Here is an 11,419-nt window from a genome sequence, read left to right on the forward strand (position 1 = left end):
GGCACCTCATTTTTAGGTACGCCTGGTGCTGCTCCTGGCATGCTCTTCCACACTCCTCATTGAACCAGGGTTTATCCCCTGGCTTGATGGTAATGGTAGAGTGAGGGATACACCAAGCCATAAGGTTACAGATTGTGTTGGAATATAATTCTGCTGCTGATGGTCCTCAGCGCCTCATGGATGCCCAGTTTTGAGCTGCTAGATCTGTTCTGAATCTATCCCATTTAGCACGATGGTAGTGTCACACAACACGATGGACGGTGTTCAGTGTGAAAACGGGATTTCGTCTCCACGAGGACTGTGCAGTGATCACTCCTCCCAATACTGTCATGGACACGTGCATCTGCAACAAGTAGATTGGTGAAGACTATGTCCAGTAGATTTTTCCCTCGCGTTGGTTCTCTCACCAGCTGTTGCAGACCCAGTCTGCCAGCTATGTCCTTCAGGACTCAGTCAGTTGCTACCAAGCCAATGTTAGGATGGACGTTGAAGTCCCCCACCCAGAGTACATTCTGTGCCCTTGCTACCCTCAGTGCTTCCTCCAAGTGGTGCTCAACATGGAGGAGTGCTGATTCGTCAGCTTAGGGAGGGTGGTAAGTGGTAATCAGCAGGAGGATTCCTTGCCCATGTTTGACCGGATGCCATGAGATTTCATGGGGTCCCAAGTCACTGTTGAGGACTCCCAGGGTCCTGACTGTATATCAATATACGTATACATGACGATGAATCGTACTTGTGAAAAAGATGAGTTTCTGCTACTACCAAATATGAACTACTTCACTATAGGTTTTGTGGAACATCAAAATTGCTATGGTTGAGCTTTCCTGAAAATTGCCAGTCTTCGACCAGTTTTCCTAACCTGTTCACTTTTTTACCTGACTATAGAAGCAATCTGACATCCCACCAAAGAGCTTGATGTTTATAGCTGAAAAAATGTTTACAAGCTGACTGGGGGGTGGGGGGGTGTTAATATAATGTTACAGTCAATCTTTCTTGACCATTATAAACTTGATGTTTGTGTTAAAGGTAGCACACCACATGCTGCTTCCTGGCTGGTTTTGTCTACCTACATAAGTGACTGAAATTCAGTGTTCACAAAGGATTTTGCAACATTTCTGAGATATAAAGTGGCATATAAATGCAATTTCTTTACCTCCAGTGATTTGGTCACCATTTATCTTTCAGATGAGTTGGGGAGTTGGTGCTGTCAGCAAAGAAAACAGTACATTTTTATGATGCCAACCAAATCATTGTTGAAGATGAGAGGCCAAGCATGCCGCCTTCAGGGGATTTCTGCAGAGATGTGGCAAAAAGGGAAATGCCAGTTTTACCATGACGTGTTTGCATCCTTTGACAAGGTTGCATATTCAGTTCTGCAGTTGGTAGAACTTGCTTTAGGGCCAGGTCTACCAACTCGGTAGAGATCCCATATCCTATTGAGGACTCCAGAATTATTGAATTTAACTTCTTTATATTCCGAGTTCTGTGCATCAGATGAATCACTCCATTTCTGAATCATGAGATTCGGAACAAGATAAGTTGGATTGATTTGCCTTAACAAAATTAGTGACCAGATAGTTGTGATCCAACACTCCAACACTATCCCAGTTCCATCCTCAGAAAACCGCCCTGAACTGCACAAGTTTGAGATTTTTCCATTTTCTACACCAGCCATTCTTATGACCTCTGAGGTTACCAGTTTGTTTCAAATTTGTGCTACAGTGCCATGTCCACGAGGAACGAGGTTGAGCCTGCCAAAACTCAATTCAAATGGGAACCTTAGAGACTTCATAGCAATAATTCTGACTGGATTCAAATTGAGATCACAAAGGTGAAAGAGCAGTGTCTAACCCATTACACCACAATAAGCCTTCTATCCCAAATGGTTACACTTATGACCCCCACCCCCTGTCCAACCAGGTAATTGTCTCATGTGTTCAGTTTTCCTCACTCTGGAATAAATAAGGTTTTGCTGTCCCTGCCTGAATCTATAGGAGCACCTTGTGTTAATCCAACTAAGCTATCACTGATGTCTTAAAAGTCAAGTGCAAAAGCACCTGAAACTATTTTTAAAAGTACATGTGAAGTGATAGGATTGTGTACTGCAGATTAGGTGTATAACAAATCTCTAACTTTATTTGATCCCATCAGTTGCGTTTCTGTTACTGCAATGGCCTTAAATTGATGGTTCCAAATGGCAGCTCCAACTTGAGAAGGAGAATGAAACGTTGACATACACATAATCAGGTTTTTTGACTAGCATGTGGGAGGAAGTGAAGGTCCCAGTATCAATGTGAACATTTTCTGGAAGCACAGATCTTTTCTGGTAATTAGCAGGCTGAGCCCCTTGTGGTTTTCTAATCTCTGGTCTGTGTGGAGCTTCCTACTCATTGAGAAAGGCTGAAATGCCAGAAAATGAAATTGCAAGTTGTGACTTTGAACCAACTGCATTTGTGCATGCATGGTTGTTGCTCTGGTGCTGTGACATCTTCCCCACAACATAAATAGGGTGGATTCAGCAGCATTGTCAACTTCAATCTATATGGCAAAAGAACCAGGGCGTAGATGAGAGGTTTTTTTTCACACAGCAAGTTGTTATAATCTGGAATACGCTGCTTGAAAGAGTAATGGAAGCAGATTCAGTAGTAACTTTCAAAAGAGAATTGGATATATACTTGAAAAAGAAAATTTTGTATGGCTATGGGGAAAGAGCAGGAGAGTGGGACTAATTGGATAGCGCTGACACAGGCACAATGGGCCAAGAGGCCTCCTTCTGTGCTGTGATTCTATGATTTGAACTAATAGCTTTCTGCACCCTCAATAATCAAAGATCTAATTTTGTCTTCACCCATTCCAGTTCTTTTCTTTTTTGCAAAGGGATGAACTGCTCCAAATGTATAATAAATAAATAATGCTATTTACAGTGCCGTTGTTTCATTGCACTTCATCTACAAATCATTTAGAATCTTGTGGAAACCGATTTTGGGATTTAGATGTTAAATTAAACTCCTGCTTTGTGTAAGGTCATACTCATTGAATGTGTTTATTATTTTTAAGCACCTATGTGCATTTACCCTAGCTATCAATGTTAAATGCCATTTGCAACTTATCTAATCACTATTTAAATGACTCTCCCCTGAGCACTTGTTTTCACATACAGTATTATTAGTAAACTTGGCTTGCAATACCCTTGATAAAGTCATTAAATTATAATTCTTCCATATCCACTTAGCCTTTGAATTTTAAAAAACGTTGTCATTGCATAGGAGAAAATTACTGTCACGTCTTTGTGCCATTATGTTGCCGCCTTGATTGTTATCTTCCCTTCTCCTGTTGTGTGTAAGGCCTGATTCTGAACCACATCTGCAGTTATTTTTCTTCAACCTGGTCAGTTCTGCGTTTCATAAAGTTTGTTTTGTTAATTCTAAATCTCCCCTTTTGAGGTTAATGACTCAAGGGTATGGTTTGGGCCTTGCACCCAGCAAAGTTTGGAACAGATAGTGTGACCAAGGTGTGTTGCAACATTCTGAAGAGATCATTTTTCATCTTGTGGAATGGCAGCAATTCCTATCATGTGGAAGCTAAACTACTTTCAAAGAGTGATGACATCTGTACCTTGCAGACAATCAAATAGTAGCACAGGTCTCAGAGCTGATTTAAGTGGAACCAAAACTGTGTACTGCTACCCAGATTTAAGTGGTACCAATTCTAACCTATTCTGAGACTTCTCCTCTGCTTTATCGTTTGTGGGATACCTCTAATATTCTTGGCATATTGCTTATTTGAAAAGTGGCCTTTAGCTAAAGTATTTTTATTTCTCTACTGTTTGTGAAATATCATGTTAGGAAAATAAAATACTTAAAGCAGAGTTATAAATTGAGATGTTGCACAGTATGTTGCAGTAAGTTCATTCCTTATTTTTGAATGGTGAAAGTATTAAAGGAGTTTCATTATGCAGATTTGAGGTTCTTTGGATGTAGTGTATTTGGGGAGGCTTTTTTGGACCAGTGAAAATAAGCTGCTTGAAGAGATTATGTTCTACTATCCAGTGACTATAGGCAGGCATCCTTAAACAACTCAACTATTTCTAAAGCTGAAGTCCTATATCTGGAATAACACCTCTTACCCACCTGAAGGATGCACAAAAAAAAGCTTGTTGTCTAATAGGGGATCGAGCTTCTAATCTACCCCATTCTTTCGCCCACCTCCCAAACCTGGTGCAACTTTTTTTTGGCTCCCAGTTTTATTGATACTGCTATGGTCTGAACTTTCTCTTTCCTTTACCCTGTATGAATAATCTTTACTCTTCCTTAACTTTGTCACCATGTTGAAATCAAAACTTACCCACATAGCCTGCTACATAAATTTATTCTTTCTCAGGACCTTGAAACTGTGGAAACATTTGCAGTCTTTCCTTCCTGCTACGACATTCAGACTTGCAAAACTCAAACTTGCCATCAACTAATCAATAGTTTACACTGTCTTCTCTTACCAACCTTGTCCTGCAAAGTGGGTCTTGGATTTCCATCTTAGTTTATGAATAACTTTTTAAAAAATCAGCTGGAGTATTGCAATTTAAAGTATTCTGTTTTTGCATGCCACCCAGTGCCTGGAATCAGGTACTACAACAGAACATTTTATTTTAAACAATATATACATGACATCCTACAAGCTAGGGAGAATTTAAGAAGTGGACATGGGAAAATATGAAACTAACTTGCATGAACACTTGTATATCTTGATGGTATTGCTTAAAATCTCATTGTTTTTTGAATTAGGTATTCTGTCTTGAGTCATGCCCCTCATTCTCCACACACGTCAATAAGTGACACACATGCTGCCAGGAAAACTGGGCAGACTGCACATGCGTGGGGACCCAGATGGAATAGCTGGAGTACTATGCTTTTTTTTTCTTTCTTCGTTCATGGGATGTGGGCATCGCTGGCGAGGCCGGCATTTATTGCCCATCCCTAATTGCCCTTGAGAAGGTGGTGTTGAGCTGCCTTCTTGAACCGCTGCAGTCCGTGTGGTGACTGTTCTCCCACAGTGCTGTTAGGAAGGGAGTTCCAGGACTTTGACCCAGCGACTATGAAGGAACGGCGATACATTTCCAAGCCAGGATGGTGTGAGACTTGGAGGGGAACGTGCAGGTGGTGGAGTTCCCATGTGCCTGCTGTTCTTGTCCTTCTAGGTGGTAGAGGTCGCGGGTTTGGGAGGTGCTGTCGAAGACACCTTGGCGAATTGCTGAAGTGCATCCTGTGGATGGTACACACTGCAGCCACTGTGCGCCGGTGGTGAAGGGAGTGAATGTTTAGGTTGGTGGATGGGGTGCCAATCAAGCGGGCTGCTTTATCTTGGATGGTGTCGAGCTTCTTGAGCGTTGTTGGAGCTGCACTCATCCAAGCAAGTGGAGAGTATTCCATCACACTCCTGACTTGTGCCTTGTAGATGGTGGAAAGGCTTTGGGGAGTAAGGAGGTGAGACATTCGCCGCAGAATACCCAGCCTCTGACCTGCTCTTGTAGCCACAGTATTTATATGGCTGGTCCAGTTATGTTTCTGGTCAATGGTGACCCCCAGGATGTTGATGGTGGGGGGTTCGACGATGGCAATGCCGTTGAATGTCAAGGGGAGGTGGTTAGACTCTCTCTTGTTGGAGATGGTCATTGCCTGGCACTTATCTGGTGCGAATGTTACTTGCCACTTATGAGCCCAAGCCTGGATGTTGTCCAGATCTTGCTGCATGCGGGCTCGGACTGCTTCATTATTTGAGGGGTTGCGAATTGGAACTGAACACTGTGCAATCATTAGCGAACATCCCCATTTCTGACCTTATGATGGAGGGGAGGTCATTGATGAAGCAGCTGAAGATGGTTGGGCCTCGGACACTGCCCTGAGGAACTCCTGCAGCAATGTCTTGGGGCTGAGATGATTGGTCTCCAACAACCACTACCATCTTCCTTTGTGCTAGGTATGACTCCAGCCACTGGAGAGTTTTCCCCCTGATTCCCATTGACTTCAATTTTACTAGAGCTCCTTGGTGCCACATTCGGTCAAATGCTGCCTTGATGTCAAGGGCAGTCACTCTCACCTCACCTCTGGAATTCAGCTCTTTTGTTCATGTTTGGACCAAGGCTGTAATGAGGTCTGGAGCCGAGTGGTCCTGGCGGAACCCAAACTGAGCATCGGTGAGCAGGTTATTAGTGAGTAAGCGCCGCTTGATAGCACTGTCGACGACACCTTCCATCACTTTGCTGATGATTGAGAGTAGACTGGTGGGGCGGTAATTGGCCAGATTGGATTTGTCCTGCTTTTTGTGGACAGGACATATCTGGGCAATTCTCCACATTGTCGGGTAGATGTCAGTGTTGTAGCTGTACTGGAACAGCTTGGCTAGAGGCGCAGCTAGTTCTGGAGCACAAGTCTTCAGCACTACAGCTGGGATGTTGTCGGGGCCCATAGCCTTTGCTGTATCCAGTGCACTCAGCCGTTTCTTGATATCACGTGGAGTGAATCGAATTGGCTGAAGACTGGCTTCTGTGATGGGGATATCGAGAGGAGGCAGAGATGGATCATCCACTTGGCACTTCTGGCTGAAGATGGTTGCAAACGCTTCAGCCTTGTCTTTTGCACTCACGTGCTGGACTCTGCCATCATTGAGGATGGGGATGTTTGCAGAGCTTCTTCCTCCCGTTAGTTGTTTAATTGTCCACCACCATTCACGACTGGATGTGGCAGGACGGCAGAGCTTTGATCTGATCCGTTGGTTGTGGAATCGCTTAGCTCTGTCTATAGCATGTTGCTTCCGCTGTTTAGCATGCATGTCGTCTTGAGTTGTAGCTTCACCAGGTTGGCACTTCATTTTTAGGTACACTTGGTGCTGCTCCTGGCATGCTCTTCTACACTCCTCATTGAACCAGGGTTGATCCTCTGGCTTGTTGGTAATGGTAGAGTGAGGAATATGTTGGGCCATGAGGTTACGGATTGTGCTGGAATACAATTCTGCTGCTGATGGCCCACCGTGCCTCATGAATGCCCAGTTTTGAGCTGTTAGATCTGTTCTGAACCTATCCCATTTAGCACGGTGGTAGTGCCACACAACACATTGGATGGTGTCCTCAGTGCGAAGACGGGACTTCGTCTCCACGAGGACTGTGCGGTGGTCACTCCTACCAATACTGTCATGAACAGATGCATTTGCGACAGGTAGATTGGTGAGGACGAGGTCAAGTAAGTTTTTCCCTCCTGTTGGTTCGCTCACCACCTGTCGCAGGCCCAGTCTGGCAGCTATGTCCTTCAGGACTCGGCCAGCTCGGTCGGTAGTGGTGCTACCGAGCCACTCTTGGTGATGGACATTGAAGTCTCCCACCCAGAGTACATTTTGTGCCCTTGCTACCCTCAGTGCTTCCTCCAAGTGGTGCTCAACATGGAGGAGGACTGATTCATCAGCTGAGGAAGGACGGTAGGTGGTAATCAGCAGGAGGTTTCCTTGCCCATGTTTGACCTGATGCCATGAGATTTCATGGGGTCCAGAGTCAATGTTGAGGACTCCCAGGGCCACTCCCTCCTGACTGTATATCACTGTACCGCCACCTCTGGTCGGTCTGTCCTGCAGGTGGGACAGGACATACCCAGGGATGGTGATGGAAGAGTCTGGGATGTTGGCTGAAAGGTATGATTCTGAGTATAGCTATGTCAGGCTGTTGCTTGACTAGTCTGTGGGACAGCTCTCCCAATTTTGGCACAAGTCCCCAGATGTTAGTGAGGAGGACTTTGCAGGGTCGACTGGGCTTGGTTTGCCGTTGTCGTGTCCGGTGCCGGGTGGTCCATCCGGTTTTATTCTTATGACTTTTCGTAGTGAGATTTTACAACTGAGTGGCTTGCTGGGCCATTTCGGAGGGCAATTAAGAATCAACCACATTGCTTCTTAAACTAATGTATCTGTATAAATGTATTTGCATTTTCATTTTGATAGTAGAATTATAGCAATGACTTCTTCTGTTGAAAATGCCAAATGAAGAGATGAAGCTCCTTTTTAGAGAATGGTGGTGAAAAATTGAAAACTGAGATAGAATGTGTGAGTGAATGAGTAAGTAGTTTAGATTGTCATGAGAAAATCTGCTTTCTGTTTGGGCCAATAAGTTGGAAGTCCATATGAACTCTTGAAATATATTAACACATGATCTGTAGATTAGGAATTTACATAGAATGTGCAGCACAGAAACAGGCCATTTGGCCCAACCGGTCCTATGCTGTACATGAGCCCCCTGCCACCCTTTCATTTGAATGGAAAATGTCACCTCATGAGCTGTGATGATGAAACCTGTCTGTGGTGGTGTGCAAAAATTGTACATAGAAAAACAAACAAAAGGATATTTTAGCTCCTTAAGCTTGACCTTGTTTAGGACCATGTACAGGGCCCAGTCAGACCATTTTCATCTCATTCTTGACTTATAGTACTGCTATAGAGATACGGCATGAGTATATGGGAGCCCTGATTTTGCATGAATGGCAAAAATTGGGGTGAGCTGGCCCTTGGCGTAGGCTCTGCACAGGTAGTTTAAAGGGTAGGTCATGCCTAATTTTGTAATGGAAGTCACTGCTCCCTAATTTGTATAAGCTGGTCTGTAACACACTTGGCTGGGAAGTGTAAAATCTGGCAGAGCAGGCTTTCTTGAAGGGCTGCAGCTCACCATTAAAGGGGAGGCTGTGGTCGAGACAGAAAGTGAACTAATTGTATATAGTGACACAGTATTGACCCGAGAACAGCACTTCTAATGCTGATGAGTTGGAGCTTTAACTGTGGGAGTTTCACCAAAGGATGGTGGTGACCCTAATGGTGCCAGTAAAAGCACAGTTGCAAACTGCATGGAAGGAGTTTGCCAATTCAGTCAGTGCAGTCACTGAGGCCCCTTGTATTTAATTGTAAATGAGGAAGAACTTTGCTATTAGTAGGAAGGTGAAATTAATTGTTCCTCAGATTTATGCACATTTCTTTTGGGGCCCAACATGTACGACACAAACCTAAGTTGGGTACAGTCAAGCATTGTACACAACCATTGCCCTTTTACATACCTTTTTAACGTGTCAAAGTTGGACAGCAGACTTCTTACAGGTGGAGGTGACAGGTGAGGAACAGCAAACAGGTGCTCAGGCTTCCAGCTCCTCTGCCGTGATGAATTTCTCAGTTGTGTCAGCAGCCATGGATAAAGTTATCCCTGGGCTCCTAAGAGTCATCACCACTGTTTCCCTCTTGAAACTTTAGACTGCTGCATAATAAAGGTGTTATGGCTGCTTCCTGAATAATAGCCATTGACATGCATAGTGATGTTTCTGTAGTTTAATACTATCTACATGTTCATTAAATGCATGTCCTTTCTGTTAATATAGGCCAGTTGATATGAGGAGCCCTGATGCACGTATAAATGCCATCAACAATATGTGATGCGTTGCCCCTTGCAAACATAGCACTTTCCACTTGATTAATATGTGCACCGCAGACTGCCTGTTGTGACAGATGTCTCCAAGAATGCCTTGGAAGGGTCCTGTACCATGAGAGCCACATATTTAGTAACTTTCCCTTCTATGGGAAGAACTGTCCCTATTGGGTGGGTCGTCATGCAGCAGATGGTACAACTGCGACAGCCTGCCTTGTGAAGCAGAGGTGGCAAAGACGGGCCTTCTCTGAATTAGGGAGGGGTCTATAAGCAGCAGTGACAGGTGTGAACAAAACTCCTTAGGTGTCGTTGTATCTGTATTTGTTGTCTCCATGATCTTGTCATCTTCATCTAAATCATGTAGCACTACGGAACATAGGAACAGGAGTAGGCCATTCAGCCCCTCAAACCTGCTCCACCATTTGATAATATCATGGCTGATCTGTGATCTAACTCCATATACCTGCCTTTGGTCCATATCCCTTAATACCTTTGGTTGGCAAAAAGCTATCTATCTCAGATTTAAAATTAGCAATTGAGCTAGTATCAATTGCTGTTTGCGGAAGAGAGTTCCAAACTTCTACCACCCTCTGTGTGTAGAAGTGTTTTCTAATCTCACTCCTGAAAGGTCTGGCTCTAATTTTTAGACACTGCCCCCTACTCCTAGAATCCCCAACCAGCGGAAATAGTTTCTCTCTATCTACCCTATCTGTTCCCCCTTAATATCTTATAAACTTCGATCAGATCACCCCTTAACCTTCGAAACTCCAGAGAACACAACCCCAATTTGTGTAATCTCTTCTCATAACTTAACCCTTGAAGTCCGGGTATCATTCTAGTAAACCTACACGACACTCCCTCCAAGGCCAATATGTCCTTCTGAAGGCGCAGTGCCCAGAACTGCTCAGAGTACTCCAGGTGCGGTCTAACCAGGGTTTTGTGTGGTTGCAGCATAACTTCTGCCCCTTTGGACCCTAGTCCTCTAGTTATAAAGGCCAGCATTCCATTAGCCTTATTGATTATTTTCTGCACCTGTTCATGACACTTCAATGATCTATGTACCTGAACCCCTAAGTCCCTTTGGACATCTACTGTTTTTAACTTTTTACCATTTAGAAAGTACCCTGTTCTATCCTTTTTTGGTCCAGAGTGGATGACCTCACATTTGCCAGAGTTTTGCCCATTCACCTAATCTATCAATATCCCTTTGTAATTTTATGTTTTCATCTACACTACTTACAATGTCACCAATCTTTGTGTCATCGGCAAACTTAGATATTAGATTTTCTACACTTTCGTCTAAGTCGTTAATAAATATTGTGAATAATTGAGGCCCAAGACAGATCCCTGCGGGACTCCGCTAGTCATACCCTGCCAATGTGAGTATCTACCCATTATCCCTACTCTCTGTCGCCTTTCGCTCAACCAACTTCCTAATCAAGTCCGTACTTTTCCCTCGATTCCATGGGCTTCTATCTTAGCTAACAGTCTCTTATGTGGGACCTTATCAAATGCCTTCTGGAAGTCCATATAAATAACATCCATTGACATTCCCCTGTCCACTACTTTAGTCACCTCTTCAAAAAATTCAGTCAGGTTTGTCAGGCATGACCTACCTTTCACAAATCCATGCTGGCTGTCTCTGATTAACTGAAAATTTTCGAGGTGTTCAGTCACCCTATCCTTAATTATTTACTCCAGTATTTTCCCCACATCAGATGTTAGGCTAACTGGTCTATAATTCCCCGGTTTCCCTCTCCTTTCTTAAAAAGCGGAGTGACGTGCAATTTTCCAATCTAAAGGGATGGTTCCTGATTCTAGAGAACACCCTTTTTAAAAAAAAATTCCCATCCTCATCACGTTGTATGATATTTAAATGACTGACAGAAGCAACCATGAATAATGAAGGAAAGTATTGGGCAAAAAATGATAGACTACCCAACCAATGCATAAAGAAAAACGTAATTGTAAATACAAAGCAAA

The 11,419-nt window shown here is 43.7% G+C and overlaps 1 protein-coding gene across 1 annotated transcript in view; it reads left to right on the plus strand.

Moving 5' to 3' along the window:
- The window catches only part of LOC137344451 (diphosphoinositol polyphosphate phosphohydrolase 1), a 72,988-nt gene that overhangs the window by 50,994 nt on the left and 10,575 nt on the right, over nt 1-11,419 (plus strand). The window lies entirely within an intron of this gene.

Source organism: Heptranchias perlo, chromosome 27 (assembly GCF_035084215.1).
Source record: "Heptranchias perlo isolate sHepPer1 chromosome 27, sHepPer1.hap1, whole genome shotgun sequence".
Lineage (NCBI taxonomy): Eukaryota > Metazoa > Chordata > Chondrichthyes > Hexanchiformes > Hexanchidae > Heptranchias > Heptranchias perlo.